The sequence below is a fragment of the Nelumbo lutea genome, chromosome 5 (genome assembly GCF_056320005.1).
Source record: "Nelumbo lutea isolate HS-2025 chromosome 5, American lotus-T2T, whole genome shotgun sequence".
Taxonomy (NCBI): domain Eukaryota; kingdom Viridiplantae; phylum Streptophyta; class Magnoliopsida; order Proteales; family Nelumbonaceae; genus Nelumbo; species Nelumbo lutea.
This window is the reverse complement of record NC_142688.1, coordinates 60,160,658-60,181,592: the sequence shown is the minus strand read 5'-3', so window position 1 is coordinate 60,181,592 and position 20,935 is coordinate 60,160,658. Positions and strand designations below refer to the sequence as shown.

At 36.5% G+C, this 20,935-nt stretch overlaps 1 pseudogene; it reads right to left on the bottom strand.

Annotated features, from left to right (window-relative positions):
• Positions 1 to 1,026: 1,026 nt before the first annotated feature.
• Positions 1,027 to 20,935, bottom strand: part of LOC148852657 (F-box protein AUF2-like) — a 43,963-nt pseudogene continuing 24,054 nt past the window's right edge.

Sequence of the window (20,935 nt, the reverse complement as noted above, 5' to 3'; positions counted from 1 at the left end):
AACCTTAATAACATTATTTTATGATTTTTTGAAAATTTTATTCTTCATCTCCTCTATGTTGTTTGCCGCCCAAGAAAGATTTATCGTATGTCATAACTCATAATAAACTATAATCATTTCTAACACTTGTTTTTCTGAATTTTGTACCAAAAGAACAAAAAAAAAAAAACATCAACAAACAAATACTAATGAAATATAGGATTAATATATGTAGTGAAAGTTGAGTTAAGATCTAAAATTGAGAAATTCTATGAGGTTTTAAGGGATGGGAAGAAGGTTGGATTGGGTTGGGTTAGGGTTGAAGGAATTTAGTTAGGGTTAGGGTTGGGTTGGTCGAGTTGAAGGTCGGGTTGGGTTAGGGTTAGGGTTAGGGTTGGGGTTTAGAACTTGGGGTTGGGCTAGGGTTGGCTTCAACCCAACCTAACCTGGCCCGACTTGCAGCCCAAAGCAAAACAATACTGGCCGGTTCCAGGAGGGTTAGAGAATCCAAATGAAGATGAACTGGACAAGGATCAAAATGAACAAAAGAAATTAGAAGAGAAATGCCGAAAGGCTCTATATGGGAAGGTTGTTGCAGACAAACAAATGAATGCTTTTGAGTTATCCAAAAAACCAAAAAATTTTTTGCCAAATGACACGTACGAGGTGAAATGGCTAAGAAGTGAAATACTATGAGTAGTTTTCAAAAAGGAATCAGATCTGGAGATGTTTTCAAGCCAAGAGTCCTGGCTCGTAAATGGATTCCCATTGGTGTTGAAAAGATGGGATCAAAACTCGATACCTCGAACTTTAATGGTCTAGATTTTGGGTTTGGGGAGAAAAATGGTAGTCAAAGAAGAGAGGGATTATAGCTGATAATGGCAACTTCTAGGTTTTATTATTAATAAAAATAATCTTTTTAACATAATTTCTAGAATAGGGTAACTTTTCTAAAAAATATCAAAAAAGGGTAGAGACACTATTCTTCTCCTTCCTCCTTCAGACTATTGAACAAATCTCTCCACCTCCGGTGCTGAGGAAGCGATGTCAACGGAACTCCCTCGCTTCCTCCACTATAGCTTCCCTGAACTCCCTCAACCCCTCCTTATCCATCACCTTCATCACCTCCTCTTCTCTATCCTTCAATACCATGCTTTCCATATCTTTGAGCTCTCCGATCACATCTCTCAACAAATAATGCCTCGCGTGAAGCCGCAATCAGAGCGGTAATCATCCACACCACTCTCAACTTCAGTCCTCCCCCTCCATCTTCATCGTTGAAGTCCATGTCATCCCCATCTCTGTTGCCTCCCCCATCGTCAGTCACTTCTCCGATGGTCCGGACCACAAAAATTATGAAACTCTTCAATGTTTTCCTGAACTCTACCCGGAGATCTCCAACCGGAAGTTTGATCTCAAGCCATCGGGTACTCTTGAATCCACGAACAATTTCAGTGGGAGAGTTTTTGTTTTGGGGCTGGATTGGAAGTCATCTCAGGTATATCATGTCTTGCAAGGACTAGAGGATAGACTTGGGAAGGTGTAGTAGAAAGCTCTACTCACTAGTTTTGTTGGAGATGATGCGATTAACCTTCACCACTAGGTTGTCGGCTTGCGGGAGGAGGGAGTTGAAGCGTTTCGACATGGCTCAACAGCGGATTAAGGATTTGATTTCGGATAAGTGGTTGAAGATGAGAAGAATGATGGGGTTAGGGATGCAATCGAAGACTTCGATTTCTAAGATCAGAAGATGCACCAGAGGTGAGAAGATTTGTTCAGTGGTCTGAAGGAGGAAGGAGATAAGTAGTGTTTCTACCCTTTTCTGATATTTTTTAAAAAAGTTACCCTATTCTAGAAATTATGTTAAATAGATTATTCTTTTGATAATAAGACTCAAAAGTTGCCCTTATCAGCTATAATCCCAAAAAGAGGAGGATAGCTTAGAAGAAGACGAGCCCTTGAGGAACAAAGCATACAGAATAAGGGTAATCATTGACATCACAAAACCTTTGGCCCTAGGTAACTTGGATATAGATGAAAATGGTGTGGAAAAACGGTTCGGTTTCCAATATGAAAGGTTGCTGACCTTTTGTGGATGATGTGGCATAATAGGAAACAGAGATCAAGGCTACAACAATGTATGTGAGGAATAATTTCTAGAGAAACTAGCAAAAAGGATGGAAAAACAATCTATGAATGAAGAGAGAGTTTTTGGGTATTATGGGGAGTCGCTTCGTGTAAATCCAAAAAGTAAAGATTTTAGGACAATAAACAAAGGAGGCTTAGAAAACAAGAAGTCAAGGTGAAAAGAAAGGGAGATGAGAGAGATGATGAGTTAGGAAGCCTACAACCAAAATCAGAGTCAAGGCATGGTGATAGAAACCTAATGCTGGCATCACTGGAAAGGGAAGTAGAAAGACATCAGCTTCAAGTGGTGAATGCCTCAATCCAAATAAGACCTTTTCAGGAAGGGCAAAGCCAAGAAGAAAATGTAAACACTGTTTGGATCGATGGAAGCGCCTATCATGTAATGATTTCACCAACCAAGGGTGACTGGAGGGAAGTTCTCACTGGAGAAGAAAATACAAAAGGCTATAGAGGGGGAAGGGAGTTTGACAGCATGGGGGTGTCTACTGATGGAAATAGTACAATAAGAAGCGGTGACTTGTCAAATCAAAATCAAGTTGAGATAAGGCAAACTGATGATGTGGAAAGAATGAGGGGACAACTAGAAAGTGTAGAAAAAGGAAAATATCTCATCTTGTTAGAAGAGGATCTAATTAGGAAAAGAAAGGGTAAGGTTGTATCAACTAAAGAAACTTTAATTTTACTTTTTAAACTTTCATGGAAAAGAAAAAGAAGCAATCTGGGATTGTTATACAAGAAATAAAAGAGGAAGTACCAGAGTCGAGGGAAAATCTAGTCAGTGGGACAAAATGGGCTAAAATCAACCCAAAACAAAAAATGGGTCTATCAAAATTCATTTTAGAGGAAGACAGCTTGCTAACAAGAGTAAACCTATCCCCGATCCTAGAGTTGTCCCTAAACTAGGAACCAATGAACTTAGAATTTTGATGGAAGGCTTAACTGGAGAAGAAGATGAGTTTGAAGACTCGAAGGAGGAATTGGAAGACAAGCAATCTACTAGAATGGAGTTAGATGAGCATGGAAATCAACTATTGGGCTCGAGAAACACAAATGAAAGGTACTCCTTATCATAGGAGGAAGAGGTATGGCCATAAACAACTACTAAATTCTTTAATTCAAATTATGATGATAATGCTTACTATTGGTTTAATTTGCTCATTAGCAAAACAAAAAAAGAGATGTCAAAAGTCTATAAAAAACTTGGTGGCATAAAAGAAAAAAGCAAAAAGAGGAACAAATGTTTATAAAAAAGGAAAAATGCTAATGGGAGATTTAAAACATCTCCAAATAAGATAAACAAGAAACTGCCAAGGAAAAACTAGAAAAAAATAAACTTATCAAAGTTCCAAATACTCAAAAAAAGAGGTCAAAATTTGAGTTTTGTCTGGGTTCCAATGCTAAATAATGTTGACTACAGGGAGTATCTGAGCATGATAGAAGTTACAAACATAAATTTTAGTGGCAAAAAGAGATAAGTCTGGGATAATAATCTAGTTACAAACATAAATTCCCCTACGAAAGAGAGAAGTTTTAGTGGCAAAAGAGAACATTAGTTAGAAAGAATTAGGAACAGGGGAAGCTATCTTCATAAGTCTGGGATCATCAAAACCTTGAAAGTAGATAGTCTGGAAACCATAACCAAAGATAATAAGAACAGACCCAGGGGCCAAATGAGAATTCTAAGCTGTAATTGCCAAGGTATCAGGTCTCCCCTAACAATTCACACTCTCAAAGAGACTTATCAAAGCTCCAAGCCTAATGCGATCTTTCTATGTGAAACAAAGAATTACCTCATAACTTGTAAAAGAAAGTTGGCTTTCTTAAAACTTTGGAATTATTGGGGGTGTGATTTTATTGGAATTAAAGGTGGGCTGGTCTTGTTTTGGAAGGATGGAACAATAGAAAAAGTTTTATTTGCAGATCAAAATTTTATTCATGTGAAAATGAAGGAACAAAATTCAACTTATTGGTATTGCACCTTTATATATGGTAAACCAAAGAAACATTTGAGGAAAAATTTTTGAGAGAAATGGGAATTTCTAGCTTCTTTGGTTAAGGGTTCATGGCTTTGTTGTGGGGACTTATATATGATTTTTTACCGTCAAGAAAAGGAGGGAGGAAAGAGTTGTGGTCCAAGCTATCTAGAAAGGAATAGGAATATGTTAAATAGTTGGCAACTACAAGAATTAAAGATGCCCCCTAATAAAGCCCTTGGGCTGGATGAAATTAAAGATGCCCCCTACAAGAATTCTGGATTGTCATAATCCAAAGTTAAATGTTGAAGACAAATTGTGGCTATAAAGCGAGGTAACAAAGTATGAAATTAAAGAGGCTTTGTTTCAGATGCCCCCTAATAAAGCCCTTGGACTAGATGGTTTCCGATATTGGGAAGTAGTAGGTCAAGATGTCATCAATATAATTATGGCTTTCTTCAATTAGGGGTTATGTCTAAAATATTTAAATACTACCTTTATTACCCTAATCCCAAAGGTCAAGGTGCCAACAAAAACCAATCACTTCAGACCCATTAGTTTCTATAATACAATCTAAAATATTATAGCCAAAGTCCTGGTAAATAGAGTCAAACCCTTCGTCAACAACAAAATAAGTGAAAACCAAAGTGCTTTAACTTCGAATAGATTAATCCAAGATAATATTCTAATTGCCCATGAGGTAATAGACTTAATGAAGAAAACAAAAGGTGCAAATGGGTGGCAATAAAATTGGACATGAGCAAGGCTTGTCACTGAGACTAAGAGTAAAAACTGAGAAGTATTGATGAAAAGAGGGAAGGGTTATTCGGCTAGTGTGAGCTCTGGGAAGCTCATGGTTGGCTCAAAGAGTTGGAGTCGCCACCCATTTTTAGAGGAAATGGACCCTCATTTTTGGGTCTAGAAAGGTTCGAATTGAGCCTTTGATAGTGACTCCGTCCTTGACCAAGGAAAGCACATAACCAAGAGATCTTGGGCTCAAAGGATTGGGAAAGGGAAGGTTTTAGGCAGCCCTCTCTCCAAGCTGCTATGGTAGCCCAAAATAGGAGACGTTTAGGCTCAAATTCTAGAAAAACACAAACTAACAAGACTGCTTAAAACACCTGAAATCTGGTGAAAATGTTCCCAACTTCACCCGAAATTGATTTGAGATGATGTTATCGGGTCTTAGGTATTAGTTTCCCTAAGACCCTCACCTCTTTACCTCATTTTCTCAATCCGAAGGAAGCTAGGAATGCAAATTTCCTAAGATTTCAGGGCTTTAAGCAACCTGAAACTAAACTAAAAGCAAAGAGATGGTGGAATGAGAGGCTTACCTCTCGTGTATGACCTTGAAACAAGCTTTCCAGGAGGTGAAAGGACTTCGAATGAAACTTGAACAAGGCAGAAGCTAGGCTGGGCATTTCTGGTGTTGAGTTTAAAAAACAGAGGATGAAGCTTGAGCTTGGCTTCAAGGATTTCGGGATTTCGAGCAAGTTGAGTGTGTTACAGGAGTTTAACAAATTTTCCCCTTCCTCAAGCTCGAGCTGGGACTCTATTTATAGAGAAAATGGAGAGATGGGTCTGAAACTCATCCAGTTATAGTGTCTGTGATTCAGTAGAGTTTTTTCATTGAAATAAGCAAGGATTTTGAGAGGGAATGGCTTGTAGTTGACCATTCCTTCTTTGTGCAATAGATTTCCTTGATTTTGGGGGATTTCTTATGGGTTTCGTACATCCAATGAAGTATTGGGGCGTGCCAAACGTTGCAACCCCGTATTTGGGGCTGACAGTGGCAAAAAAACAAAAATTTAATGGGCTTTTAAGAGCTATTTTGTCTTTTCTTGATTTTAAGTAGGGGCCTATTTGGCATTTTGAGCCTTTTAAGCCTATTAGGCTCAAATTCATTGGCCCAGGTGTTTTAATGGGGTTAAGTAAAGAGCGGACGATAGTCCCTAACCACTTAAGATCCTAGGTTGGACAGCTGATGTGTCGGTTTAATCGGGTGTGTCAAAAAGGTATCTCTCTAGTTTAACGGTCAAACAAATGAATTTGGTAATAAAATTTAGTGTATTGGGGTTTCTTGGGTCTCTAAACACAATGGTGAGGTCTGATCAGACAAATAGGGTTGGAAAGATTGATATCTGTGGCTGACAAGTTCGGATCAATAAGATTCGTTGAAATAGAATCTTTATTTGAGGAAGGGTCAAACAGGGGAATTTTGGGTTGAAATTTGATTGGTAGGCGCTTTTGAATATCCCAAACCTGATGGAAGTGATCGATATTTGATAAAAAATGTAGATTGACAGATTTAGTTCAGATCATGGTCTTAGCTTATGGTTTTCCAATCAACGAAAGGGCCTGAAATGGAATCTTGCTTTTTTAACGGTCAAATGGAGGTGTTTGGTCATAAAATTGGATGTGCTGGGTTTTTGGGGTCATTTAACATGGTGGCAGGGTCTGATTATTCAAATAAGGCTTGGATGGTGGAGATTTGTGATAGGTGAGCTTTTGATCAATAAGATTTGTCAAAACAGAATCAAGGTTTGATATTGGTTCAAATAAGGGGATTTTGGGATGAAATTTGGTGGGTAGATATGGATTGGGTTTATGAGGCTGTTGGAAGGGTTTGATCGTGTTAGGCATGTGCAGATCATGGGTTCCAAAATGGGATCTCTGATGGATGATTGGCTAAATCTAGGAATTTAAGGTTGAACTTTTGTGTGATTGGTTGTTTGAGGGTTTTGTTTCATGTGATGGAGTTTGATCAGGGATCAAGTATGGTGATGTGGCATAATCAAGACCTTTGAGAGGGCATCATGTAGATTTAATAGTGGGTTTATGGGTACTTAGGCTAAACTTTGGTTTCTTAGGGTTTTGGTATGTTTTAAAGTGATTGGTATGGTTCGATCGGACTTCCAAAATGTGGGAGATGGACCAAAGAAGGAACCAAGCAAAAATCGGGTGCTAACAGTTAGGGACTTAGGCTTTAGAAATTATAAAAAATAATTATATATTTTATATTATATAAAAAGTTGGGCCGGACTTTTTTGACAAATCCCAAGCCCAGCCTGAAAAATAATTGAGTCCGGCTTTTAGGCCCGAGGTCAAGCCCGTAGGCTAAAAAACTTGACCAAGTCCATCCGGGGGCTGAGCCATCGGGGTACCAAGCCCATGAACAGGTCTACCTGCATAGGACAATCCTTCTATCAACAACCGAATGAATGCTAGACAATAATGGGAGCATACCATAGGAGGAAATTCCAGGGGAATCATTTTCAATAAAAAACAATCATCTTCTTTCAATCATCAACACTTTTGTCATGAAAAAAGTCTTTCAAGAAGCACTCTTTTGATCAGGACAGTCATTCCATCGCATTTCTACACAAAAATGGGTTGTCTCCTCAATCTTTGTTGTTCGGATTATCATCCTCCAACAAAGAGGGGCAATTTGTAGACACCCCATTTTTGCACTCTTTAGTCTTTCTGTAGCACTTTGAGCTTCAAGTATGCTTCAGCTAACCTCTCAATTGAATCGGGGGTATTTTTGGAATTTTACAAAACTTGGTTCCTTAAGGATCCAATACCATAGGTATGTAGAGCCCAAAAATACAAATCCAACAACACCAAGATCACCTGAGTCCAACAATGTTTACCCCTTCATCTTTAGACCCGAAGCCGAAACCAATTATGATTGTTTGATTGGAGTCATTTTGACCATGAACTTCATTTCACATCAAATCAGAAATCCAAGACCATAGGTATGTAGAGCCTAAAAATCCAAATCCATTGACACCAAGATCACCCAAATCCGACACTATTTACCCATTTATCTCAATACTTGAAACCAGAACCAATTCCGATCGTCCGATCGGGATCATCTTTGATCATGAACCCTATGCCATGTAAAACCTGAAATCCAACCTTATGGATGGATGGAGCTTGAAATTCTGAGTCCAATGTTACCAAGATCGTCCAATTCTGACACCGTTAGCCCCTTTATCTTGAGACCTGAATCTAGATTCAATTCGGATCCTCTGTTTGGAATCTCCATCACTACAACTTCGAGACTAGGGCATCCCATGACCAAAACTTCCTCTCAGCCTCTAGAAGCATCTTAAAAAAACAAAGGTTTTACCAACTAGTAGCCTCCAATCAATGAATCCAATCACCTAAACTTGGAATGTCCAATATAATTTAGGTAAATTAGTGAAATCTTCCACTCATTGTCTTGATTGATTGAGAGATTCTCTCCCAAAGCTGTCTTGACAATCCATTCCTTCAATCAATCTCCCTCCAAAAACCCTTTAAACCTCAGCCATTGATATCTATTGTCTCCCATCTCAGCCCTCCATTCCTCTCTCAAAAAATCTATAAATACCATCATTTTCTCACATTCTAAAAACACAAGAAAACCTATAAGGATTATCCTATTCCCATTAGCCTAGAGAATACCCTCTTCACGTCCCAAACAGCTCCAAACCTCCCTAACCCATGTCCAAACTCATGAGGAAACCTCCAACACATCCAAAGAACCCCTAGGTCGATCCAACATTGAAAAAAAAAGCCTTGAAGCACTCTTGAAGCCATGAAACGATGCAATAAGCGTTCTCAGTCATACATCAGCATTCTTATTCTTTGGGCCACATGGACTGTATTTTCTCATTCTTTAGGACAATCATATCAGTTAATTAAGTAGGATCGACCTCCCAACAGTATGAACCTTGTCAAATGGAGGCCAAAGGGAAAATTTATTGGATGGGTGGATATCTAATCATTCACAAAAAGTGATAGGGTTATGTAGCTAAAATAATTGGCCCCATGTACCTATGTGATTTTTCACATTTCGAGGGACATGAACTATGTCCCCATCACTGAAATAGGAGGAAAATCTCAGAGATTAATAAATGGAAATGGAACATAGATAAAAGTCCATTCTATGAAAGATAACATGAAGCAATACTAAGGTCATGGACTAATTAATCGTGCCTTTTATCAGAAATGGCACACGGACAATTCACTAAATTGTTAGACGATAACAAACTCAAGGGACCCAACTATGCGAACTGGATACATAACCTTAAACCATTGCTCATGTCCAAGAAATTGGATAACGTGGCCGGTAACAGGTACTAGAAGAGGAACTATCCTCAATATTTAGAAACCCTTAGGAAGAAGAAAAGACGGTAATTTTGAAACATCGGTCATAGAGACTAATCTATTGATCACTTATGTATCCTAGTGTATTGATTCTAGGGATTCCACTCATGCATGTATACATTGTAGGGGTTCAAGGAAAGCAGAAGGCTATTGATGATGAGGTTGTACATTACTTGAGGATAACTTCAACTGTTGCAGTTACTACTATCGGAACATATCCTCAAAAAAAGAACACGTGATACAATTAATACCATGTGCCTATGGCATTACCAACTTGGCTATATTAATATAGAATATATCACAAGATTGGTGAATGATGGTCTTCTAAATTTTCTCACGTTGGAAGATCTACCAACTTGTGGGCCTTGCCTCCAAAGGTAAGATGGCAAAAAGGCCATTTACAGGTAAAGCTGAAAGAACTACAGGCACACTTAACCTTATACATGTTAATGTATATGGTCCCATGAATGTTAGGACATGGAACCAACACTATTATTTCTTAACTTTCACCAACGATTATTCTCAGTATGATTACATGTACGTAATGGGACATAAGTCTGAATCCTTTGAAAAGTTTAAGGAGTTTAGACAATAAGTCGAGAAACAATTGGAGAGACAAATCAAATGCTTTCAATTAGATTAAAAATGTGAATATCTCTCCGACAAATTCAGTGACTACTTAAAGGACAATGGGATTATATCACACTTGTTTCTTCTTGCTACACAACAATTAAACGATGTATCAGAGAGAAGAAGTCGTACTTTATTGGATATGGTCTGATCACTCCTCATCCATTTTGAAGACTACAATTTACATGTTGAATCGAATTCCAACCTAGTCGGTTCCTAAGACTTCTTATGGGCTATGGACTAGAAAAAACCAAGTGTAAAACACTTGAAAATATGGGGTTGTCCAACACATATAAAAAAGATAAGTATGGACAAATTGGAATCCAAAACTAGTCATTGCCTATTTGTACGCTATCCCAAGGACTCCATATTGTATCTCTTCTATGACCCATAAAAATAAAATGTATTTGTTAGTCCAAATGCCTACCTTCTTGGAGGAGGACTACATCCTAAACAATCACCATTAGGAAGTTGTTCTTGATGAAGAGAGCTTAGGAGTAGTAGGAGATAACCACAAATTCCAAATAATAATATCCAACTTAGAAGATCTATCCGGGTTTTTAGACTTCTAGGATGTTATAGTAATGATCAAGAATTTTATTTGATGGAAGCTACAAACAATGAGGAAGATCTTGTGACTTATACAAAAGCTATGTTGGACATAAACTCCCTAAAATGGGTAGATGCCATGAAAGTCAACATGGACTCAATGAAAACCAATGGGAGCCTGAACTCTCATAGACCCACACCCGGGGTGAAAGCAATTGGTTGCAAGTAGATCTACAAGAGAGAAAAGGGCCCTAATGGAAAAGTTGAGACCTATAAAGCTCAGTTTGTAGCAAAAGGGTACACTCTGTAAGGAGTCGATTATGAGGAGACCTTCTCGCAAGTTTCCATGCTTAAATCCATAAGGATACTATTAGCTATAGTTGCACACTATGACTATGATATTTGGCATATGGATGTCAAAATCGCGTTCCTAAATAGAGATCTTATTGAAGATATCTATATGCAGCAACTGCAAGCCTTTGTTGCTAAGGGTTAGAAACACAAGGTGTGTAAGCTAAATAGATCCATTTATATGTTGAAGCAAGCTTTTAAATGTTGGAACATCCGATTTTACTCAATAGTCAAATAGTTTGATTTTGAGCAGAATCCAGATGAACCCTATGTTTATAGAAAGGCAGTGGGAGATAAGGTTACATATATGATTTTGTATGTACACGGCATTCTTCTTATTGGGAATGATGTAAGAATGTTGATTATGGTGAAGGTATGACTTTTGCAGCAATTTTCCATGAAAGGTCTTGGAGAAGACTCTTATATCTTAGGACTTTGACTCTATAGAGATAGATTGAAGAGGATAATTGGATTATCCTACTCTACTTAAGTTTACATGATCGTCAACAAATATAATATGTAGAACTATAAGGGATTCGTTCCTTTCAAGCATGGAGTCACTCTCTCCAAAGGATTGCCACCTAAGACCCCTGGGGAGATTGAGGACATGAGAGAGGCTCCATATGCCTCATCCATATGGAGCATCATGTATGTTATGTTGTTTACTCGGCCAGACATTGCTCAAGCCGTTAGTGTTGTAAGTAGATGCCAATCTTACCTAGGACAAGAGCATTGAACTACTGTGAAAAACATACTAAAGTACCTACAAAGGACTAAAGACTCTTGTCTTATCTTCGGTGGTAGTTCACTATAGATGGCCAGTTATACTGATGTCGACTTCTAACCTAGCCCAAATGATAGAATTTCTGTATCTGGATACTTTGGGACCCTATGTAGTATGAAAAATAGTCCACGGTCGAGACCAAACACATTGTCATAAGTGAGGCTACCTAATAAGTAGTATGGATGAAGAAATTCATCCTAGAATTTGGAGTCCTACCATATCACCCATTCTACTATTGTGTGACAACACTGAATCTACGGGAGATTGTTAGTAGTGGGGACATTCAGATTCAAAAGGTAGCATCAGCGAAGAATGTGGCAAACCTATTGACTAAGCCACTGACACAGAAAGTGCTTGAGAAACATGTGGATAATATGGGATTGAGGCTTGTACCCGATTGGACCTAAGTGCAAGTGGGAGTTGTTGGACAATATATGCCCTTAACTCTAATTAGATTGATGTACAAAGACATTTATTGTAAATGAATAAAAGTATATTATTGTTTTATGTTGTTATTGGAATATTTCTATGTAATTACCCCTTAAACTGGACACTAATGAGAGTCGTGTTCATTTAGAATGTTCTCAATCGTTAGATAGACTTGGGGAGTTTATCCTACCAAGGCTGACACTGGTGTGCTGCCAAAGAAGTTGGGGCAGCTTGTCTTAGCTACTAGGATTTAACCCGAAGTGCAAGTAGTGTGTGGATGAAACACTGAACCCAAACAATTTTCCAGTTATGCCCTAGACCTTGGAAATTGATGGGCAAAATTGAAAATTTACACATAACCCCTAAACTTGATTATGGTACAACACTAGGTATTGGATTGGATTGTTTTTGATATGCCAATTAGTGATATCGATCAAGGGTCAAAACCTAGGTATGTTGGGGCAGTTTGAGAATTTACCTAAGTGGGTGATCATAATGATAGGATCGACCCCTTTGTCGAACAAAGTGAATGATAGGGTTTACACTCTTTTTGATAGAAACCTGAACTAATGATAGTGAATTTCAACAATGTTTTAAAATCTGATTTTGCAAATTATATTTATGATATATATATTAATGTTTTATGAAAATGTTTTAACTCCTGCGATCCATCCAAGTAGAGAGTGTGACACTGCACTTTGTATCTAGGGGAGAGGTTAAGGCTACCCGAAAAATTGGGTTGGGTTGGGTCGGATTGATGCACGGGTTAGGGTTAGGGTTAAGATTCATGAACCCGGTTTTATTTTGGATTGGGTTAGGGTTGACCCCTTGGGCAACCCAACCCAACCCGAACCCAACTCTATAGTATATGTCATATATAAATATATGTTATATATATTATATATCATACATTGATTTTTTTAGATGTATGATAGTTGTATAGCCCTCACTACATACTATCATATCTTTCTTTTAAGATAATCATTTCACTTAATCCTAAATGAAAAGACTAAAATCATTTTCACTTAATCCTTATAACTCATAGTAAAATATAGTCATTTCAAACACTTACTTTTTCGATTTTGTACTAAAAGAACCAATAAAAACATCCACAAGCAAATACTAATAAAACATAGGATTAATATATATAATGAAAAGTGAGTTTAGATTTGAGATTAAATAGTTTTATAAGAATTTAAGGGATGGGGAGAAGGTTGGGTTGGGCCCTAGAGGTGTAAATTGGGATGGGGAGAAGGTTGGGTTGGGCCCTAGAGATTAAATAGTTTTATAAGAACCTGCATGACATCCCACGGACCGTGCTAGGCCCGACACGATGGTCTGTGCCATGCTGGGCCAGGGGTTCATAGTCCATGGGGCAGCACGGCATGGCTAAGGTTGCAACTTGGGCCTGGTTGACCCGAACCCAACCCTAACCCAACCCAAAAATGTTGGGTTGGGTTTGGTTGGGTTGATGTTCGGGTTAGGGTTAAGGTTGACCCCTTAGGCAACCCAACCCAACCCGAACCCGACTCTATAGTAAATGCCATATATAAATATATGTTATATGTAATATATAACATACATTGATTTGTTTAGATGCGTGATATTTGTATAGCCCCCACGACATATTATCTTGTATTTCTTTTAAGATAATCACTTCAATTAATCCTAATCAGAAAGACTAAAACCTTAATAATATTAATTTATGTTTTTCGAAAATTTTATTCTTCATCTCCTCTATGTTGTTTTCTTCCCAAGAAAGATCTACCATAAGTCATAACACTTGTTTTTCAGAAATTTGTACCAAAAGAACAAAAAGAAAAACATCAACAAACAAGTACTAATGAAACTTAGGATTAATATATGTAATGAAAGTTGAGTTGAGATCTAAAATCAAGTAATTCTATGAGGTTTTAAGGGATGGAAAGAAGGTTGGGATGGGCCCAACCCGAGCCCAACCCATCTTGAAATTAACTTTGGGTTTGGTCGAGTTGGGTTAGGGTTGAAGGAATTTAGTTAGGGTTGGGTTGGTCGGGTTGGATTAGTGTTAGGGTTGGGGGTTTAGAACTTAGGGTTGGGCTAGGGTTGGCCTCAATCCGACCTAACCTGGTCCGACTTGCAGCCCTAGGCATGGCACAACTTTTCGTGTCATGCTGCCCCCAGAGCGGATCGTGCTTAGCCCGTCCAAAAATGGCTAGTTCCAATTTTTTGGGGGGCTTTTTACATAAATACCCCTCTAACAGCTATAAACAACTATATAGGGGGGATTTATGTATTTTGCTTATTGAGGGGATAAAAATGATACAAATGCCCTCCAACAACTATATAACAACTAGTTTAGGGGGGCTTTTGGGGTAAAGTTATAAATAACTTTACAATAACCAAAATACCCCTCCCAACAACTAAAAAATAGTAAGTTTTTAGGGTATTTTGGGCAATTGAATTATTTTCAATTCCTATAAATAGTCTTATCATCCACCATTCTTCTCATCACACCAATTCAACAATAAACATTCAACAATTCTCTTAATCTCTTCCCTTTCTCTCATACATTATCTGCAATCTAAGTGAACTCTAAATCAACAATTTGGGAGGCTTGGAGCCTTGGACGTTGAAAGTCTTTACTCATTGAAATCAAGTTGGGATTCTAAATCAACAATCCAGGGTAAGTCCAATTAGATTAATTTTATTTTTTTAGAATTAAAAAAAATGGCTAGCTCTTCCCAAAACCCCAAGTTTAGTAGCCCGATTTGGAAAATATTTAAAATAGAGGATGTTGAGGGGAGGGGGAATAGAGCAGTTTGCCAAAAATATAGAAAAGACTTTAGCAATTATAGCAAGGGCGGTACTGACCCTTTGAGCAGACATTTTCTCACACATGAGAAGGAAGAAGAAATAACCCACAATTTAAATAAATTATTGAAATAATGCAAAATAAATTTTAAAAATATTGGGAGAACATTTCTCCCCTTTATTGCTTAGCTACAATATTAGATCCTAAGATTAGGAAAGATGGTTTTGATATTTCACTTGAAACATATTGTGAAAATATGAATGTTGAGATTGAAAAAAAAAAAAAGAATAAATTAATAATTTATTATTTGAAATGTATAGTTTATATGAATCCGATTATCCGAAGCAGTACGAAATAATAAGTAGAAGGCAGAAATTTTCTACTTCTACAACAAGTTCATTTACTGAACTTAATTTATTTACAAGCAAAATTTTCTAGTTTAGGTGAGGGAACAAATAATTTTGATATTTCAGCTTGGTGGAGTGATTGAGTGAACATTCAAAAAATTGTCTAGTTCTCGCCACCATGGCACGTGATCTGTGATCTACTAACCCCTTCGGTGTCTACAGGCTACAATTCCATCGGAGTCTTGTTTAGTTGTTTTAGTGCAGGTACCACTATACCAGGTTTGGCTAGATGTAGTCATGCAGAAAATAGATTACAACTTTACAATTACAAGACAAAGGAGGGCATGATACTACTACATACATCGGATATTTCACCTAAAGCAGATGATGAAAGTCATGATTCATGAACAATAGTTGACTAGTTGTATAGAATTTTTTATTTTTTTCAAATTATTATAAAATTTGTTTTAATTTTATTTAATTTATTTTCTATTAATGTAATTTTGATTTTCAATTTGTAGCTATATTGTAAATTTTATATTTTATTAATTTATTCCATTTTCATATTTCATTCATCCAAGTATGTAGTATCCAACCATTGTATATTTCAATATTTGTATGCTTTGTAATTTGTATCATTCAAATTTAAATGAAATAAAATTCCTATTTGAATTGTTTTATTTATTTATTTTTTGGGTAATCATAATCCATTCAGTCTAGCCCGGTTCAACCCAGGCCCAAGGCCCACCCTATAGCCCAACCTGGCATGGCTTGCAACCCAGCTCGGCCCAAGCCCGCAGCATGGCAAGGCATGGCTTGGGCCCACACGGGCCTGGGCGGTGCTGGGCCGACCCCTTAAATTTTCACCAAGGAGGGCAGCACAGCCCGTGAGCCAACACGACACAACCCACACTTTGCACGGGCCACCTCGGCACAGCCTACCTTTATTGGGCCCAACCCAAGCCCAGGCCAACCTCAAGTCAGCTTCAGGTTGGGTTGGGTAAATCGGGTTGAAGGTTGGGTTGGGTTAGGGTTAGGGTTAGGGTTTAGGGTTTAAATCTTAGGGTTGGCCTCAACCTGACCTAACCCGGCCCGACTTGTAGCCCTAGGAGAGGTCCTTCTCTATGGGTTGAGAGGTTAAATGTAAGAGACCATTACAAGGCTAATTACTTGATGGGCTCTATCTTACTTAAAAGTTCATTATCCTTGGATTTTCTAGGATGGCCAAATTCAATGATCATTTAAGTGTAAATGTTGGGCCTATATTGATCCCATAATGATAAGCTCAAGGGTTCACTGTGTTTAGCAATGAATTTGGCCAAGCCTTTCCACAAAGGCTGGGTCAAAACCATGTGGACTTATGTGAGGTCATTGTGGGGTCTCACACCATACAAATCTGGCCTAAGTTGGCCATGCAACACCCATGGGTCGTGAGCCTTATAGCTAATGGGCCTAAAGCCCATAATTAATATGACTAATTAAACTAGCACATGACAACCATGGGGCGAATTTGGGTATGAAGCACCTAATCTTATAAGAAGATACGGTATATTTCTAATTGGAGTTTAGTTCTGATTTAGATTTGGATTATCTCCTAATTAGATTAAGAGATAGCTCCATAAGAGATTATAAAAGAGGAGGGGGTGGATTAGTCCAAGATAACTTCATATTTTTGCAATTTCTGGTCCTCTTTACACCCTTTTGTCTCTTAGTTTTTTCATAGTTCGACATCAACTATCTAAGATTGATTTAGATTAGTTTTCTTCTTATTTTCTAAAGAAAAATTTAGGGGATATCAGGCTCATCATCCTCAGTTCAATTCAAGTAGTTGGATCTCAGTTTTGCAGAAAATTGTGTTGCGGAATTGGCTTCAAGAATACACCATGCCATTTTCAGTGGAGTCTGGTTTTAGAACTGATTTAGGCATAAACTTCCACCTTGGGATCTGCATTTGTGGTATCCATATCAGTTACACATCTCCTTCTTTCTTTGGTTTCAAATCTAGTTCGATTCAGTGCAAGACCGATTTAGAAAAATGCAGTTTTTCACCCAGCCATCTTGCATGGTTCGGCCATCCATATGATGGATCCTAACCCCTCAAACAGAAGGAAATATCAATCATTTCTTGTGATATCAAATATTTGGTGTTGGATGAGGTGGACACCATGTCCAATTGTGAAATGAAATACAATGACCTAGGCTTTTCAAACTATTTTTATTACTACAACAATGCCTAAGGCAATGTGCAAAGGTTAGCTGATGAAGAGCTTAATAAGAGGTTTCTTTTTTTTTTTTGTTTTGATAAACCTCTAAGAGGGGCTATGCGGGGGGGGGGGGGGTCGCCTTCTTAAGATTGTCGATGACAAGCTTTTCCATTGGAGAAGTTGAGAGTAAGTATGCATGTGCTTTTCTCATGGTACATTTTATGTTTCCAAAATAGTGTACAGTTTTTTTTATATTTCTGTATGCCTATAAAAATTATTCTTCTATGTCACACTTATTTTTGTTTAATATGATGAATATATGATAAAAATGATACCCAATTTTTCTATAAAAGTTTTGTATTCTTTATACTTTTGTATGTTTTCGTAATTTTTTAATTTTTATTATTATTTAATTATGACATCTAGGGTTGACACATTTGATCCAAAAGGATGGATTGTCGACTTACCACCAAACAGGAAAACAACTTCATTTTTTGTATTTGTTTTAAATTTGTATTTTATTTCTATCATCAATAAAAGTAACAATTCTTTGTCACATTAATTTTTCTATAAGCTCAGTTTGGAAGGAGTACAAATATAAATATGTAGAGATCAAAACCTCATATTGTGTATTATTTTGTATGCATTTGCATTGTACATATTTATATTTGTACTCTTTCCAAATTGAGCATCTCAGTTTGGAAGGAGTACTAATACAAATATGTAGAGTGCAAAACCTTGCATTTTGCATGTATTTGCATTGTACATATTTGTATTCGCTTTAGGGTAAATTGTTGAAACTTGCCCTAAAGTTTGGTATATATAATCACCTCCCCTAAATTTCTAACATAGTTGTGAATATAGACCCCCAAAATGCCCATACAGTTACTATTGAGGCTGATTTCTATAGAAAATAAAAATAATACAAACTTTGAACAACAAAAAAGGAGTTTAAAATTGCAACTTTATCTTTGAGCATCTGATATGATGAGTAAATTTGGAAAATAAATAAATTTCAGAAAAGAGATTGGAAGGGCTTGGGTAGAGGATTCTAACAAGGGGATGCTTGCAATTGTGTTAGAAAGTATAGGGGAGGTGATTGCCATTATCAAACTTTGGAGGAGGTTTCAGCAATAGGATTCAATGAAAGAATGCAAGTTAATTCCCTAAACATAAGACTTAATGAGAGAGAATTGAGTGGGGAGAAAAGTGGTTGCTCAAATTACATTTTTGTCTTTACAATTAGAGAGAGACCAAATTTAAAAATTGAGATATTTTAGTCAAGCAAAAATTTCACAGTATCATTAACACTTTTGATTTAACTAGCTAGAGAACCTACCAATTGATCCACTATTAGTTGCTTCTCATACTATGCAGTTAACTTTTGTACTTCTCATAAAATATAAGCTATATAAAAAGGAAAAAAATTGAACTCAATAACTAATAAGAAAAAAGAAAAAAAAATCTAATATTTCATCTGTAAAAAAACTAAAATTATATAAAAATTTTGGTGAATCATTGCTACTTCATTTTTTCCCGTAAAATATACATTTTTAAACACTAGCTTATGCATCACGCAGGTCACAGATAGTATAAAGATGTGCCCAATCTTTCTATATTTGTTATTTATTTATATTTTAAAATTTTTTATTTAATTATGATATCATGGATTAGCCCACTTGACTCTAATGGTTCAATTTCTTACTCGCCACCATGATGGAAAAATAATTCCATTTTTTGTAAATTTTAAAAAACAAGTATTTTATATTGTTAAAAGTATTGGATGTAGATCTAATTGATAGAATTTATTTGTTTTTATTTTGTGAAAATAACATCTTAAATATGTGATTTAATAAAAGAATGGGAGTTAATACTTTATGAAAGACTAAATGAGAGGGAATTGAATAAGGAGAAATGTATTAGATCAAATTACATTGTGTGCCCTCACAATTAGAGAAGGACCAAATTCAAAAAAAGGGGTATTCTAGTCAAGAAAAGGATTCAGTGAATGTTAATGGGAATAAATAGTTTAAATATGAGACTTAATGAGAAAGATTTGAATAAGGAGAAAAGTGGTTTTTTAAATTACATTTCCATCCTTAAAATTAGACAAAGACCAATTTAAAAAATTGAGGTAATTTAGTCAAACAAAAGTTTCACACCATTATTCACACTTTTAATAATAAATATAGACAACAGTATAGATTATCTCATGGAATGGCCAAGATGTTCATGTCAATTGAGAGGGATGTTTACTGATCTAATGACCCTCCCAGTTTTTTGTGCCGTTTTGTAAACCCTTTTTTCTTTGTGATATAAGCTTTTCTTTTATAAAAAGGCCAGCTATTGTCTCCAAAAATTATTATTATTATTATTATTATTATTATTATTATTATTATTATTATTATTATTATTATTGTTGTTGTTGTTATTATTATTTCTATAGGTGTAAAAATATGGGGAATGTAATTGATTTTGATTGAAATTTTGAAGTAAAACAAAAATGAATTAGTGCATTCTTTTCATTTATACTTAAAATGTGTTTGTGTAAATACGATACAATTGCACTGCAAACAAGATCTTTAACATTTAACATAGGCAACTCTTTTCCCAATTAATCATGGGTTGTTAAGTGTGTGTGTGTGTGTGTGTTTTTTTTTTTTTAATTTAACATAACTATACTAAAGCAAAATAGATACAACGAATCCAGTCAGCTTGATGGAGAGCCCCACCAATATGAGCAAGTTCCAAAAGATTTTGCTTTACAAGCCATCACATGAGCACAAACAGTCTTTAACATATGTCTATACAAAAAAATATCCAATTAAAAAAGTTTGGAACAAAGTTCTAATTTTATCTCTCCAAAACAGGAACTGCCAACAAACTTCCCCTATCATCATCTCCATTACAACTGTTCATCAGATGTTGAGAGTCTCAAACTGTGGTAACTTTTTCTCCAGCTCTGGGCTTTTGCAATTACCAAACCGCCATGCATGATTAAAGGAAATTTACTATTTTCAATTGGTTAATTGAAGGTAATTTATTAGGACCTTAAATTCTTGTTTATTGAAAATGCTGCATTACATCAAACATATGGGTGATTATGACTGTAGTTTGATATATGATGAAAAAGAAACTATGACTGTAATTACATGATTCTTGATTTGAAAAGATCTTTCTTATTAAAGGTGCTAAACCAATTTTTCGCACATGCTTTATTGATCTACTTCATTTCCACTTGTCATAAGGACATTGCCATTTCTTTCCAATTTCCATTACACAAGTGAGCTATTTTGACTGGGATGTTTCATTAGTCAGTAGCAATTCTGTCCTTAAAGACCTTATATATGTAGGTTGTGGTGTTTGGTTGCAGCTATAAGTATATTACTAATATTTATTAGATTACCCCTTTATCGAAGAATGTACAGAACTACAGATCTTTTGGAAATACAGATCTGTATTGAACTACAGATTATTAGACTACCCCAAGACAAGATGGATCCAAGCTTCCTTGCGTTAGGGCCTTGGGTTTTTGGTTATTAGACTACATATCTTTTGGCATGATTGCTTTAGGTAGGCCAAAGGGCCTA